The 16,434-nt window shown below is 47.7% G+C and overlaps 1 protein-coding gene and 1 long non-coding RNA gene across 10 annotated transcripts in view; one reads left to right on the forward strand and one right to left on the reverse strand.

Moving 5' to 3' along the window:
- LOC134910386 (uncharacterized) overlaps positions 1–16,434 on the reverse strand; it is a 176,590-nt gene that overhangs the window by 137,199 nt on the left and 22,957 nt on the right. The window lies entirely within an intron of this gene.
- Positions 1–16,434, forward strand: part of LOC134910385 (speriolin-like protein) — a 107,236-nt gene that overhangs the window by 755 nt on the left and 90,047 nt on the right. The window lies entirely within an intron of this gene.

Here is a 16,434-nt window from a genome sequence, read left to right on the forward strand (position 1 = left end):
GCTCCAGCATATTCCGTTGCGTTTTACAATTGGGAGCAAAACAGTAATAAGACGAGACTGGGTAATAATAACAGACAGACAGGAGGTTCTGCTCACATATTTACAGTCTATTGGAATATTATATTTGTTTGTTACATTTTTTCAATGTATCAGCCACACATTAAAGTGTTTACGGCATGCAGTACCCCTCATTTATAATTTCCATATTTTGTGACCATATTACAAAGAACATCACATAGCTACCAATACCACATATGGAATTCTAAGATCATTGCAGCTGTGTACGGCTGAAACAATACAAGTACAGTATGTAAGTGATAAGTACATAGAACTTACATGTCCATTGAAATTACAATAACACATGGTAGTTAAGTAATGGCAATGGAATTCATGTCCACAGCATACATGCCTATCCCTCCCGGATCGGCCGGGAGGTTCCCGAAAATTGGGTGGTGCTCCCGCCCCCCCGTAAAGGTAGGCAAGTCTCCCAGATCTGGCCTCAACCCTGCATCCCCCCCCCCCCCGCCCCTCTTAGTGGGCGGTCCGGGGAGGCCAATGACGCAACTGAATCATGTTATCGTAGTCCTGCCCCCCGCTAGTCAATGCCGGTAATCAGTCCATTGACTAGCAGGGGCGGGGCTACGATGACGCAATCTCACGTCCACACCCGAGATGAGGCCATGCCCCCTGTAATACCGACCTGGCTGCCCCCTCCCGCATGGGGTAGCCAGAAAGTTGGTAAGTATGGTCCACAGTCAGACTCTATATAGCCCTGGAACTTAAAATGTTCAAGAGCCTATTATGAGAAGCAGAGGAGCTGTGACCAGTTCAGGGTGGAAATGGCCAGGGTCATGTGGGTGTGACCAGGGTCATGTGGGTGTGTAGACTTCCTACTCTATCAGTCCCAATGATTCCCTTATTCCTTAAGAGTAGAAAAATTGCACCATTTTGTGACTGAAATAGAAATACAATTTTTATACTTAGCATTTATGGCTGACTGTGGCAAGTTGGCAACTGGTAACCATCACCATGCTGTCATGGTGATGAGCATATTTTAATGTGGAGGCCTGGGGCTGTAGTCCCATCCGCCCCATTGTTAATCTGCTCCAATGTAACACCTCTTTGGTACATATCTCTTGTGGGAGACCATATACAAGTGATGCTTAAGTAGGAACTAAGGCCCTCATTCCGAGTTGTTCGCTTGCTAGCTGCTTTTAGCAGCATTGCAAACGCTAGGCTGCCGCCATAGGCGGATCCAGGGGGGAGGGGGGGGGCACTCGGGCCCGTGCCCCCCTGTCATTTCTGACTTCTTCTTTTTTCAAAATGAGAACAGCAGCAACTACTGCTATTTCCGATATCAGATTTTATAAAAGAACCGGCACGCACTAGGACCCGCCGCGGCTCTAACAGCAATTCCGTATGGTAACCAATCAAGAGTCCAGCCCAGGCGCGGGGTTCAAATGCCAGTAAGACTTTTACCTATGACGGCGCAGAAGGCTTCATTAGCCCTCACTACACCGTACAGTTTCCCAGCGCTTCCTCCTCCACTTCCTTTACCACCATGCTAGGTGCAGTCACACTCAGCCTCAGCTTTGAGAAGGCGGCCTGTGTGATTGTGACAGGGCTGTCCTGCAGATGTCTTATGCTGTGTGACTGTGACAGGGCTGTCCTGCAGATGTCTTATGCTGTGTGACTGTGACAGGGCTGTCCTGCAGATGTCTTATGCGGCTTGTTGGAGATCCAGCCGGCTGCTTCTGCTAATCAAAGATAGGCAGTTCGTGTCCTGCAGTCTGAGTCTCAGTGCAGTGCCCAAAACAAGGTATGCTGCATCTGCCACCACCAACTAAAAACTTTAAAAATTATATTGTGCTGGGGTGCATTCCAGGCTCCCATACCTAATGGAACAGGTGACCAACATTTCAAGGCCCAATCAGCCTTTTCATCACGGTGAAACATTGGCAATATACCAGGATGAGCACCTACAGCCAATCATTACTTGATGGCGTATTCTGTGAGGCCACGCCGCCTGTGATACCACTCCTCTTATCTGGGAGTACGCGTGCCTTAGGTGCATGGAAATATAACTATTACTGTTTGCCTATCATGGTGCCCCCCCCCCCCCTTTCATTTTCTGCTGGATCCGCCCCTGGCTGCCGCCCTCTTAGCTTAGCAGAATAGCGAACGAAAGATTAGCAGAAATGCTACTAAATAATTCCTTGCAGTTTCTGAGTAGCTCCAGACCTACTCCTAGACTGCGATCACCTCAGTCCGTTTAGTTCCTGGTTTGACGTCACAAACACGCCCTGCGTTTGGCCAGCCACTCCCCCATTTCTCCAGCCACTCCTGCGTTTTTACCTGGCACGCCTGCGTTTTTTTAGCACACTCCCTGAAAACGTCCAGTTTCCGCCCAGAAACGCCCACTTCCTGTCAATCACACTACGATCACTCGAGCGAAGACAAAACGTCGCTCGAGCTTGTGTAAATCTACAAAGTTTTGTGTGAAAGTACTTAGCGCATGCGCGCTGCGTACCATGCGCAAGCGCATTTTTGCCATTTTTTCACTTGATCGCTGCACTGCGAAAATCGGCAGCGAGCGAACAACTCGGAATGACCACCCAAGTTCACAGTTTCTATGTTTAGATATTGGCAGTGCCTCCACCTGAATCTATGTAAACAAGAGAAAGGAGAGTATACACTGCGCCCACAGATAACAGCAGTGAGGGTGTACAAGGAGATGTCACTCATTTCTCCACCGAGATACTAGAACAAAAACAAGAGTCCACCTTCCGCTGCGCTATCCTTAAGTTCTTAAATGTTGTTCCAATAACAATTATTTAAACAAAAGAGTCTCAGATTCTAAAGTCCATGAAGGGAAATCCTCCACAATCTGGATAGTTATAGGTGAATGGTGCGTAAGATTCTTCAATGAACAATACTTGACAGTAGTCTAATCTACACGTGTGAATGAAGAATTCTGTATGGGTACGCACCGTACTCACATGTACAATGTGCGTGCTGTATCCATAAAGGTTTCTTTCTCCCCCGTACAACTTGATCCTCTTCTCTTGTAGATTCCCCTCAAAGGCCTATATTGGTGAAGAATTTCACCAGCTGACACCAATCTGGTGGAGCACTGCCTGAACAATCAGGTCACAAAATTCTTCACCAATATGTTCATTGAAGATTCTTACGCACCATTCACCTATAACAATCCAGATTGTGGAGGATTCCCCTTCATGGACTTTACAATCTGAGACTCTTTTGTTTAAATAATTGTTATTGGAACAACATTTAAGGACTTAAGGATAGCGCAGCGGAAGGTGGACTCTTGTTTTTGTTCTCCACCTGAATCTGCACAGGCCACAGAAATAATAAATGGGTCATCTTCCCACCAGAAAATTACTCAGGAATCCTCCTCCCCAGCACTTCTAACCTTTTATACTCAACCAGTATAAACCACACAATGGGCATGATTCATGTTTGTAAGTAAAGCAAAAAAGCAACCAACTGGGCAAAACCATGTTGCACTGCAGGGGCAGATGTAACATGAGCAGAGAGATTTAGATTTGGAACTTGATCAGTATGATCAGGGCCGTAACTAGGTGTGTGCCGATGGTGCCTTGCCCACAGCGCACATGCACTGCAGGTGCACCATCAGCAGCACACCCCCCCTGTACGGTCGTCAGCCATCTAGTCCAGTGAGTCTGTAAGCCCCGCTGCCTGTCTCCCACTGCCGCCTCTGCAAGAGACGGGGAGCGGTGCCGCAGCCGCTGTGTGGCAGCACACACCCCCCGTCCCGTTATTCCTTCACTGAGACCCACCGCCCCTGCCGCCGCCTTTGAGAGCGGCCGCGGCGTGCTACAGCAGGTGGCAGGACATGAAGCCTTGGATGCCGGATCGCCTCCCCCTCAGGTGATTCTGACACAGGGGCGGAACCGCAGGAGAGGGAGACAACGGAAGAGGGCACTGGCTGAGTGACCCGCAACCTCGCCGGGAGGAAGTCGGCTTGAGGACAGAAAGATGCAGTGGCGGCCAGGGTGAGGAGAGGGAGCAGCGTTATCTTGAGGGCAGCCGGCGGTGGATGTGCGGGTGCTTGCTGTGGAGTCAGATGGATTTGAGGACTGCAATCAGGTCTTGCCAATTCTCACATATACAGTCCTGGTCTTCATATTAATATTTAGAGCCATAAAACTAACCCTTACCCCCCCCTCCCCTGCAGCCAAACCCTACCCTTAGTGTCTTACCCTAAATCTTCCAGTCACGCAGCCCCCTAGTATCTGACACTAACCCTTCTATCATGCAGCTTAACACTAAACCCTCTCTTCCCGCAGCCTAAACCTCCCAGTGCCTTACCCTAACCCCTCACTCGCAGCCTTACCCTAACCCCTCACTCGCAGCCTTACCCTAACCCCTCCCCCTCAGCCTTACCTTAACCACATCCCCGCAGCCTTTCCCTAACACCTCCCTTGCAGCATTACCCTAACCCCATCCCCGGCAGCCTTACCGTAACCCCATCCCCCGCAGCCATGCTGGGGAATGCAGCATGGCCCCCACTGACCCCCACCTGCCATCGCTCATTGCTGGCAGCATCGGCAAGTGTGTATGCACACACACTCTTCCTGCCATAATGTGTAAAAAGGAAAACTCTGTCTGCCTAATGTGTAAAAATGAAATGCTGCTTCCTTATTGTTGACAAGACTGTCTGCCGTAATGTGTAAAAAGGGGACGCTGTCTGCCGTAATGTGTAAAAAGGAGGACGATGTCTGCTGTAATGTGTAAAAAGGGGACGCTGTCTGCTGTAATGTGTAAAAAGGGGACGCTGTCTGCCGTAATGTGTAAAAAGGAGGACGATGTCTGCTGTAATGTGTAAAAAGGGGACGCTGTCTGCCGTAATGTGTAAAAAGGGGGATGCTGTCTGCCGTAATGTGTAAAAATGGGCACGCTGTCTGCTGTAGTGTGTAAAAAGGGGACGCTGTCTGCTGTAATGTGTAAAAAGGGGGACGCTGTCTGCCGTAATGTGTAAAAAGGGGGATGCTGTCTGCCGTAATGTGTAAAAAGGGGCACGCTGTCTGCCGTAATGTGTAAAAATGGGCACGCTGTCTGCCGTAATGTGTAAAATGGGCTCTACCTGGTGTAGTGGCGCTGCTGTGCAGCGTAATTGGAATATTGGAGACTACTGTATGAATTGGTATTATTTTGTGGCCATGCCCCTTCCTCATGAAACCACGCCCCCATATAGTTTTCACGTGCCTACGGCGCGCGCTGCCCCAATCTTGCATACTGGGGGGCACCAATGCCGTTTCTTGCACACAGCGCTAAAATGCCTAGTTACGGCACTGAGTATGATATCCCGGCTATCGGAATCCCAGCGTTCAGGAGACCGATGCCGTGATCACACGCGGGCTCGCTGCGCTTGCCATGCTTTGGCCCCGATGGCGATCTTTGGTCACCACAGGGTTATATTCACCCTCGGGTGGTGGTGTGGACCACCACCCGAGTGGAGATTCCGACCGACGGTATTTCACCGGGTGTCGGGATTTTGGCGTCGGTCTCCTGACAGCTGGGATCCCGACAGCTGTTAAATTGACTGCCTCCCTTTGGAACAGAAGAAAATATAAATGCATTTGCTCCCCCTATATCACAACATGGGCCCTCATTCCGAGTTGTTCGCTCGGTATTTTTCATCGCATCGCAGTGAAAATCCGCTTAGTACGCATGCGCAAAGTTCGCACTGCGACTGCGCCAAGTAACTTTACTATGAAGAAAGTATTTTTACTCACGGCTTTTTCTTCGCTCCGGCGAACGTAATGTGATTGACAGGAAATGGGTGTTACTGGGCGGAAACACGGCGTTTCAGGGGCGTGTGGCTGAAAACGCTACCGTTTCCGGAAAAAACGCAGGAGTGGCCGGAGAAACTCTGGGAGTGCCTGGGCGAACGCTGGGTGTGTTTGTGACGTCAACCAGGAACGACAAGCACTGAAATGATCGCACAGGCAGAGTAAGTCTGGAGCTACTCTGAAACTGCTAAGTAGTTAGTAATCGCAATATTGCGAATACATCGGTCGCAATTTTAAGAAGCTAAGATTCACTCCCAGTAGGCGGCGGCTTAGCGTGTGTAACTCTGCTAAATTCGCCTTGCGACCGATCAACTCGGAATGAGGGCCATGGTTTGTTCTACACACAAAGTTACTTGCTTTTTTTGCGTTACTTAAAAACATGAATCAGTCCCAATGTTTGCTGCCGCAATGGTGTATTTATTTATCTTACATACAGAAAAGTTGGTGGCATCCTTAGAACTATCAAAAGGATAACAGTGATCAGCAGTAATCGTAAGAGTATAGACTTGAGATAGCACACAATTACTTGAAATTGCAATAAATCAGTAGTAGAGGCCGGGATAGAATCTCAGCAGTAGATAGGGCATACATGACAAAACATGAAAATAACAATAAACATTGGTGAAGATCTATGTTTTTCCTAGATATTCACAATGGAGCATTGACGTCTAGCATGAATCTTCAAATTATAACAGTAATATACAATAAAGGAAATTGGAATTGAAGAGAATGTAGACAACAAAAGGCAAGAATCATAGAAATATCACCGCACAAATTACATAAATGACTCTCTACACTACCAAACCAATCCCTTTATCTCTGATAATCCCTACTCTGGATAATAGCCACACACCACTGTCACACACAATACTGCAACACTAAAATACACATTGCAATATACTATCACTGGGCGCTTGGTCTCTCGGTGGGTACTATAGGCGTTGGTGCGTATATACGATGTGGAACAATTGTTAATATTGTCCCACAAATACGCTTGGATGCAAATTGAATGCTGCTTGAAGAAATCAAAGTCACTGATATACTCTGAATGCAGCTTCAATAGACTTAAATACATTAATATACGTTGAAGGCAGCTTGAAGGATATAGCAGGCACTTTTAGAGTATTAATCTTCCAGTCACTCTGCAATAATCCCCATGGCTAAAGATGGTTTAAGCTGAGTTCTCTAGTATTTTAAAGTTACTTAACCAGAGTATATGGCATAGAACAGTAACAGTCACCCCTGGTTTGATTGAAGACACACAGGCTCTCTCAGGGGATCGTGGTAAACTTGGTTCTGTCCAGCTCTGGCTTGAGGAATGTGTTTTCTCCTTCATCCACTAGGGGACACTGGAGGATCTTTACGGTGAGGTATAGATGGTGGACCAGTTGGGAGCCTGGCACTTTAAATTGTGTAGAATGGTGACTGGCTCCTCCCCTCTATGCCCCCCCCCCCCCTACCCCCCTATAGACCAGTTTGAAAAATGTGCCCAAAGGAGCCGGTCCTCTCTCTGGGCTTCTCCAGAGATTTTTTTCTATTTTTCTCTTACATTCTAGAGGATGGCTCCTCCCTCTTTGCCCCTCCTACCAGACTCAGTTTAGAAAATGTGCCCGGAGGAGCCGGTCACGCTGAAGGAAGCTCCTGAAGTTTTTTCCGCATTTATTTTCTATGTTTGTTGTTTTCAGACAGGGCTGGTTGGCACCAGCCTACCTGCTTCGTAGGACTTAGGGGGGGAAACAGCCCAACCTCTTGAAGGGTTAATGGTCCCGTTCCCCGCTGACAGGACACTGAGCTCCTGAGGGAACTATTCGCAAGCCCCACCATGGCGAGCGTACATTCCCGCAGCATGCCGCCACCCCTAACAGAGCAAGAAGAATGAAGAGTGGTGAGTACTGAGCGGGGCGCCGGCCATTATGGCGACACGAGGGTACAGAGACGCACGGCTTTTAAACGGGGTGGAATGCGTCTCCAGACACAGTACACAACTGCGTCTCAGTACACTGTACACAGTACCCAGACTGGCAACGCAGCCTTAAAACGGTTTCTCTCCATTTTAAGGACCAGATTCCTCAGCCAGTATATAAAAAGCGGGAAGACCGCGCGCCATTGAAGGTGCGGGGCTTCACTATGAGATGATCCAGCAGCTCACCAGCGCCATTTTCCCTCTACAGTGGGCACAGACACTGACAGGACAGGGACACGCAGCACCTCCAGTGTGACTCCAGATTACCTCAGCGGTACCAGGGGTCATAGCAGGGGGAGAGCGACTATTAGTCTACTAAGTCCCCTATCAGGGTACTTAGTCTGCGACCCGGCTAAGCTTGGCATTAGTGATAAGGGCGCGGTGGGGGCTGGCCCCAAACAACTCTGTGTCTCCCTGAAGGGCTCTTTGTGGGTTAATTGTGCTTAACCTTTTCCTGTGTGTGCTGTCACATTTACATTATGTCAGGCAAAGAGTGTGTTTCTTAAACAGCGGAGTGTCCCTCTTCACCAGGGGGCTCACTACTGGGTACTCAGGTTTCACAAGCTAGCGGGGCTGAACCGGAGTGGGTTAATTCTCTCAAAGGAATGATTTCCACTCTTTCTACTAAATTGTCCCGCAATGAGAAAGAGACGCAATACTTAAAACAATCTGTGGATGAGTTTATGAACAGAGACTCATTCCCCCAAAAAGCGTCTCAGTCCCCTCCCATTTGTCCGCAAAAGCGATCTCTGGCCCATATCCTGCAATCTGACTCTGACGCTGATGGGTCAGACTTGGAGGAGGGTGAGGTAGACTTGGAAGGGGGAAAAGTGGCTCTGTCACAGGCAATAGAGGCTCTTATAGAGGCTATCAGAGATGTTCTGCAAATTCCTGATAAGGTGTCAGAGGAAAGTGAGGAATCTTATTTTAATGTAAAGTAGAAGTCCTCAGTCACTTTTCCTGTGTCAAAGAAATTGAATACCCTGTTTGAAGAACCACGGGTTAATCCTGATAAGAAGTTTCAGATCCCTAAAAGGTTGCTCTCATCTTTTCCTTTTCCTCTGGAGGATAGGAAAAAATGGGAAAATCCACCGAGAGTGGACGCACCAGTCTCTAGGCTGTCACGTAAAATTGTATTGCCTGTTTCTGGTGCAGCCTCCCTGAAAGACACGGCTGATCGTAAAATTGAGACTACACTCAAATCATTGTACACAGCTGCTAGGGTGGCCTAAAGACCCACTATTGCATGTGCGTGGATCACTAAAGCCATTGTGAAATGGTCAGGTAACCTAATTGAGGGGTTAGATTCCTTATCTAGGGGGGATGTTGTCTTACTCCTGCAGCATATACAGGACTCTGCAAACTTTATGGTAGAAGCCATAAAGGAAATAGGCGTACTTAACGCACGCACCACCGCTATGGCAGTGTCGGCACGCAGGGGCTTGTGGCTATGCCAGTGGACTGCTGACGCGGACTCCAGGAAAGGCGTGGAAGGCCTACCATTCACAGGAGAGGCCTTGTTTAGAGATGAACTAGACAAATGGATCTCCACAGCTACTGCGGCTAAGTCTACGTATCTTCCTTCCACAGACCCCCCAACCAAGAAGACTTATTCAGCTTCTAAGTTACAGTCCTTTTGGATGGCCAAGTTCAAGGGCAAATCCAGAGGTGCTTATATGTCCTCCAGCGGCGCAAGAGGTAAACCATGCAAACCAGCAACTGCAGGTGCTCAGGAACAGAGCTCAGGCTCTGCTTCCTCAAAAGCGTCAGCATGACGGTGGACCGCAATACCTGTCAGGTGGGAGCCGGACTACAATTCTTCAGTCAGATCTGGTCAAATTCGTGCCAGGATCCCTGGGTCATAGATCTTATTTCCCAGGGCTACATACTGGAGTTCCAAGTAGAGATGAGCGCCTGAAATTTTTCGGGTTTTGTGTTTTGGTTTTGGGTTCGGTTCCGCGGCCGTGTTTTGGGTTCGAACGCGTTTTGGCAAAACCTCACCGAATTATTTTTGTCGGATTCGGGTGTGTTTTGGATTCGGGTGTTTTTTTCCAAAAACACTAAAAAACAGCTTAAATCATAGAATTTGGGGGTCATTTTGATCCCAAAGTATTATTAACCTCAAAAACCATAATTTACACTCATTTTCAGTCTATTCTGAATACCTCACACCTCACAATATTATTTTTAGTCCTAAAATTTGCACCGAGGTCGCTGTGTGAGTAAGATAAGCGACCCTAGTGGCCGACACAAACACCGGGCCCATCTAGGAGTGGCACTGCAGTGTCACGCAGGATGTCCCTTCCAAAAAACCCTCCCCAAACAGCACATGACGCAAAGAAAAAAAGAGGCGCAATGAGGTAGCTGTGTGAGTAAGATTAGCGACCCTAGTGGCCGACACAAACACCGGGCCCATCTAGGAGTGGCACTGCAGTGTCACGCAGGATGGCCCTTCCAAAAAACCCTCCCCAAACAGCACATGACGCAAAGAAAAAAAGAGGCGCAATGAGGTAGCTGACTGTGTGAGTAAGATTAGCGACCCTAGTGGCCGACACAAACACCGGGCCCATTTAGGAGTGGCACTGCAGTGTCACGCAGGATGTCCCTTCCAAAAAACCCTCCCCAATCAGCACATGATGCAAAGAAAAAGAAAAGAAAAAAGAGGTGCAAGATGGAATTATCCTTGGGCCCTCCCACCCACCCTTATGTTGTATAAACAAAACAGGACATGCACACTTTAACCAACCCATCATTTCAGTGACAGGGTCTGCCACACGACTGTGACTGATATGACGGGTTGGTTTGGACCCCCCCCAAAAAAGAAGCAATTAATCTCTCCTTGCACAAACTGGCTCTACAGAGGCAAGATGTCCACCTCATCTTCACCCTCCGATATATCACCGTGTACATCCCCCTCCTCACAGATTATCAATTCGTCCCCACTGGAATCCACCATCTCAGCTCCCTGTGTACTTTGTGGAGGCAATTGCTGCTGGTCAATGTCTCCGCGGAGGAATTGATTATAATTCATTTTAATGAACATCATCTTCTCCACATTTTCTGGATGTAACCTCGTACGCCGATTGCTGACAAGGTGAGCGGCGGCACTAAACACTCTTTCGGAGTACACACTTGTGGGAGGGCAACTTAGGTAGAATAAAGCCAGTTTGTGCAAGGGCCTCCAAATTGCCTCTTTTTCCTGCCAGTATAAGTACGGACTGTGTGACGTGCCTACTTGGATGCGGTCACTCATATAATCCTCCACCATTCTATCAATGTTGAGAGAATCATATGCAGTGACAGTAGACGACATGTCCGTAATCGTTGTCAGGTCCTTCAGTCCGGACCAGATGTCAGCATCAGCAGTCGCTCCAGACTGCCCTGCATCACCGCCAGCGGGTGGGCTCGGAATTCTGAGCCTTTTCCTCGCACCCCCAGTTGCGGGAGAATGTGAAGGAGGAGATGTTGACAGGTCGCGTTCCGCTTGACTTGACAATTTTGTCACCAGCAGGTCTTTCAACCCCAGCAGACCTGTGTCTGCCGGAAAGAGAGATCCAAGGTAGGCTTTAAATCTAGGATCGAGCACGGTGGCCAAAATGTAGTGCTCTGATTTCAACAGATTGACCACCCGTGAATCCTTGTTAAGCGAATTAAGGGCTGCATCCACAAGTCCCACATGCCTAGCGGAATCGCTCCCTTTTAGCTCCTTCTTCAATGCCTCCAGCTTCTTCTGCAAAAGCCTGATGAGGGGAATGACCTGACTCAGGCTGGCAGTGTCTGAACTGACTTCACGTGTGGCAAGTTCAAAGGGCATCAGAACCTTGCACAACGTTGAAATCATTCTCCACTGCACTTGAGACAGGTGCATTCCATCTCCTATATCGTGCTCAATTGTATAGGCTTGAATGGCCTTTTGCTGCTCCTCCAACCTCTGAAGCATATAGAGGGTTGAATTCCACCTCGTTACCACTTCTTGCTTCAGATGATGGCAGGGCAGGTTCAGTAGTTTTTGGTGGTGCTCCAGTCTTCTGTACGTGGTGCCTGTACGCCGAAAGTGTCCCGCAATTTTTCTGGCCACCGACAGCATCTCTTGCACGCCCCTGTCGTTTTTTAAAAAATTCTGCACCACCAAATTCAAGGTATGTGCAAAACATGGGACGTGCTGGAATTTGCCCATATTTAATGCACACACAATATTGCTGGCGTTGTCCGATGCCACAAATCCACAGGAGAGTCCAATTGGGGTAAGCCATTCCGCGATGATCTTCCTCAGTTGCCGTAAGAGGTTTTCAGCTGTGTGCGTATTCTGGAAAGCGGTGATACAAAGCGTAGCCTGCCTAGGAAAGAGTTGGCGTTTGCGAGATGCTGCTACTGGTGCCGCCGCTGCTGTTCTTGCGGCGGGAGTCCATACATCTACCCAGCGGGCTGTCACAGTCATATAGTCCTGACCCTGCCCTGCTCCACTTGTCCACATGTCCGTGGTTAAGTGGACATTGGGTACAACTGCATTTTTTAGGAGACTGGTGAGTCTTTTTCTGACGTCCGTGTACATTCTCGGTATCGCCTGCCTAGAGAAGTGGAACCTAGATGGTATTTGGTAACGGGGGCACACTGCCTCAATAAATTGTCTAGTTCCCTGTGAACTAACGGCGGATACCGGACGCACGTCTAACACCAACATAGTTGTCAAGGACTCAGTTATCCGCTTTGCAGTAGGATGACTGCTGTGATATTTCATCTTCCTCGCAAAGGACTGTTGAACAGTCAATTGCTTACTGGAAGTAGTACAAGTGGGCTTACGACTTCCCCTCTGGGATGACCATCGACTCCCAGCGGCAACAACAGCAGCGCCAGCAGCAGTAGGCGTTACACGCAAGGATGCATCGGAGGAATCCCAGGCAGGAGAGGACTCGTCAGACTTGCCAGTGACATGGCCTGCAGGACTATTGGCATTCCTGGGGAAGGAGGAAATTGACACTGAGGGAGTTGGTGGGGTGGTTTGCGTGAGCTTGGTTACAAGAGGAAGGGATTTACTGGTCAGTGGACTGCTTCCGCTGTCACCCAAAGTTTTTGAACTTGTCACTGACTTATTATGAATGCGCTGCAGGTGACGTATAAGGGAGGATGTTCCGAGGTGGTTAACGTCCTTACCCCTACTTATTACAGCTTGACAAAGGGAACACACGGCTTGACCCCTGTTGTCCGCATTTCTGGTGAAATACCTCCACACCGAAGAGCTGATTTTTTTGGTATTTTCACCTGGCATGTCAACGGCCATATTCCTCCCACGGACAACAGGTGTCTCCCCGGGTGCCTGACTTAAACAAACCACCTCACCATCAGAATCCTCCTGGTCAATTTCCTCCCCAGCGCCAGCAACACCCATATCCTCCTCATCCTGGTGTACTTCAACACTGACATCTTCAATCTGACTATCAGGAACTGGACTGCGGGTGCTCCTTCCAGCACTTGCAGGGGGCGTGCAAATGGTGGAAGGCGCATGCTCTTCACGTCCAGTGTTGGGAAGGTCAGGCATCGCAACCGACACAATTGGACTCTCCTTGTGGATTTGGGATTTCAAAGAACGCACAGTTCTTTGCGGTGCTTTTGCCAGCTTGAGTCTTTTCAGTTTTCTAGCGAGAGGCTGAGTGCTTCCATCCTCATGTGAAGCTGAACCACTAGCCATGAACATAGGCCAGGGCCTCAGCCGTTCCTTGCCACTCCGTGTGGTAAATGGCATATTGGCAAGTTTACGCTTCTCCTCCGACAATTTTATTTTAGGTTTTGGAGTCCTTTTTTTACTGATATTTGGTGTTTTGGTTTTGACATGCTCTGTACTATGCCATTGGGCATCGGCCTTGGCAGACGACGTTGCTGGCATTTCATCGTCTCGGCCATGACTAGTGGCAGCAGCTTCAGCACGAGGTGGAAGTGGATCTTGATCTTTCCCTAATTTTGGAACCTCAACATTTTTGTTCTCCATATTTTAATAGGCACAACTAAAAGGCACCTCAGGTAAACAATGCAGATGGATGGATTGGATACTAGTATACAATTATGGACGGGCTGCCGAGTGCCGACACAGAGGTAGCCACAGCCGTGAACTACCGCACTGTACTGTGTCTGCTGCTAATATATAGACTGGTTGATAAAGAGATAGTATACTCGTAACTAGTATGTATGTATAAAGAAAGAAAAAAAAAACCACGGTTAGGTCACTGGTATATACAATTATGGACGGGCTGCCGAGTGCCGACACAGAGGTAGCCACAGCCGTGAACTACCGCACTGTACTGTGTCTGCTGCTAATATATAGACTGGTTGATAAAGAGATAGTATACTCGTAACTAGTATGTATGTATAAAGAAAGAAAAAAAAACCACGGTTAGGTCACTGGTATATACAATTATGGACGGGCTGCCGAGTGCCGACACAGAGGTAGCCACAGCCGTGAACTACCGCACTGTACTGTGTCTGCTGCTAATATATAGACTGGTTGATAAAGAGATAGTATACTCGTAACTAGTATGTATGTATAAAGAAAGAAAAAAAAACCACGGTTAGGTCACTGGTATATACAATTATGGACGGGCTGCCGAGTGCCGACACAGAGGTAGCCACAGCCGTGAACTACCGCACTGTACTGTGTCTGCTGCTAATATATAGACTGGTTGATAAAGAGATAGTATACTCGTAACTAGTATGTATGTATAAAGAAAGAAAAAAAAACCACGGTTAGGTCACTGGTATATACAATTATGGACGGGCTGCCGAGTGCCGACACAGAGGTAGCCACAGCCGTGAACTACCGCACTGTACTGTGTCTGCTGCTAATATATAGACTGGTTGATAAAGAGATAGTATACTCGTAACTAGTATGTATGTATAAAGAAAGAAAAAAAAACCACGGTTAGGTGGTATATACAATTATGGACGGGCTGCCGAGTGCCGACACAGAGGTAGCCACAGCCGTGAACTACCGCACTGTACTGTGTCTGCTGCTAATATATAGACTGGTTGATAAAGAGATAGTATACTCGTAACTAGTATGTATGTATAAAGAAAGAAAAAAAAACCACGGTTAGGTCACTGGTATATACAATTATGGACGGGCTGCCGAGTGCCGACACAGAGGTAGCCACAGCCGTGAACTACCGCACTGTACTGTGTCTGCTGCTAATATATAGACTGGTTGATAAAGAGATAGTATACTCGTAACTAGTATGTATGTATAAAGAAAGAAAAAAAAACCACGGTTAGGTCACTGGTATATACAATTATGGACGGGCTGCCGAGTGCCGACACAGAGGTAGCCACAGCCGTGAACTACCGCACTGTACTGTGTCTGCTGCTAATATATAGACTGGTTGATAAAGAGATAGTATACTCGTAACTAGTATGTATGTATAAAGAAAGAAAAAAAAACCACGGTTAGGTCACTGGTATATACAATTATGGACGGGCTGCCGAGTGCCGACACAGAGGTAGCCACAGCCGTGAACTACCGCACTGTACTGTGTCTGCTGCTAATATATAGACTGGTTGATAAAGAGATAGTATACTCGTAACTAGTATGTATGTATAAAGAAAGAAAAAAAAACCACGGTTAGGTCACTGGTATATACAATTATGGACGGGCTGCCGAGTGCCGACACAGAGGTAGCCACAGCCGTGAACTACCGCACTGTACTGTGTCTGCTGCTAATATATAGACTGGTTGATAAAGAGATAGTATACTCGTAACTAGTATGTATGTATAAAGAAAGAAAAAAAAACCACGGTTAGGTGGTATATACAATTATGGACGGGCTGCCGAGTGCCGACACAGAGGTAGCCACAGCCGTGAACTACCGCACTGTACTGTGTCTGCTGCTAATATATAGACTGGTTGATAAAGAGATAGTATACTCGTAACTAGTATGTATGTATAAAGAAAGAAAAAAAAACCACGGTTAGGTCACTGGTATATACAATTATGGACGGGCTGCCGAGTGCCGACACAGAGGTAGCCACAGCCGTGAACTACCGCACTGTACTGTGTCTGCTGCTAATATATAGACTGGTTGATAAAGAGATAGTATACTCGTAACTAGTATGTATGTATAAAGAAAGAAAAAAAAACCACGGTTAGGTCACTGGTATATACAATTATGGACGGGCTGCCGAGTGCCGACACAGAGGTAGCCACAGCCGTGAACTACCGCACTGTACACTGGTTGATAAAGAGATAGTAGTATACTCGTAACAACTAGTATGACGACGGTATAAAGAATGAAAAAAAAACCACGGTTAGGTGGTATATAATACAATTATGGTTGGACGGACTGCCTGCCGAGTGCCGACACAGAGGTAGCCACAGCCGTGAACTACCGCACTGTACACTGGTTGATAAAGAGATAGTAGTATACTCGTAACAACTAGTATGACGACGGTATAAAGAATGAAAAAAAAACCACGGTTAGGTGGTATATAATACAATTATGGTTGGACGGACTGCCTGCCGAGTGCCGACACAGAGGTAGCCACAGCCATGAACTACCGCACTGTACACTGGTTGATAAAGAGATAGTAGTATACTCGTAACAACTAGTATGACGACGGTATAAAGAACGAAAAAAAAACCACGGTTAGGTG

Source organism: Pseudophryne corroboree, chromosome 4 (genome assembly GCF_028390025.1).
Source record: "Pseudophryne corroboree isolate aPseCor3 chromosome 4, aPseCor3.hap2, whole genome shotgun sequence".
NCBI lineage: Eukaryota > Metazoa > Chordata > Amphibia > Anura > Myobatrachidae > Pseudophryne > Pseudophryne corroboree.